The following is a 771-nucleotide window of genomic DNA, read 5'->3' on the forward strand; positions in this document are numbered from 1 at the left end:
AGGAAAATCTAAAAGCTCCATATGGAGATAATTTCATTTACTTGTTATGTTTTTCTTCTAAATAGTAATACGTGCCTTATAATTTGAGCCAATTATTGTTTATTATTGGCGGAAATGTATCCTGAACCTGCGTGGTGCGTGATAAAGCTGGTTTAGATGAGGTTAATATTCTTCACCTAGACAGAACAGTAATTTTTATACAGACAATCATAGAAATTCTCCGAATCTTTGATAATTTTTGTTTTTTAATTTTTGCTCCCATGTGGACAATTTTTGTCCCATTACAGATAATAGTGTATTTCGTAACAAGTGCAAGAAAATTACTTTTCGGTATATCGTGACGAAAATGTTATATTATTGAGGGAATTTTATTCTGACATATTCTTGAAATCCATCCCATCAAAGGATAGTTATTGAATGATGGGAAAATCAGTACAGAATTATCCTCCCATGAATTGTTTGGATTTGTTTTAATAGATTCAAACAGCATCGAATGAGATGTTCTGCATGTAAAGTCACGGTCCCGAATAATATCTGACTCAAATGAACATTAGTTTTTTTCAATTCTAACGAAAATCTAATTATATCCTTCATTAAATTTGGATGGAGATCTAACCGAAAATTGCGTGGAATCTTTGGAGGGTTTTTCAAATGATTGAACGGATTATTTCGAAAAATAACATAGCATGCACACAATTTTATATAATATTCATTAACGACAGTAGGTACTATAGTATTGATATGTGCAAGAAAAGAATGTAGTATCGTTGG

Source organism: Fopius arisanus, unplaced genomic scaffold, assembly GCF_000806365.1.
Source record: "Fopius arisanus strain USDA-PBARC FA_bdor unplaced genomic scaffold, ASM80636v1 scaffold00006, whole genome shotgun sequence".
In the NCBI taxonomy this organism is placed as follows: Eukaryota; Metazoa; Arthropoda; class Insecta; order Hymenoptera; family Braconidae; genus Fopius; species Fopius arisanus.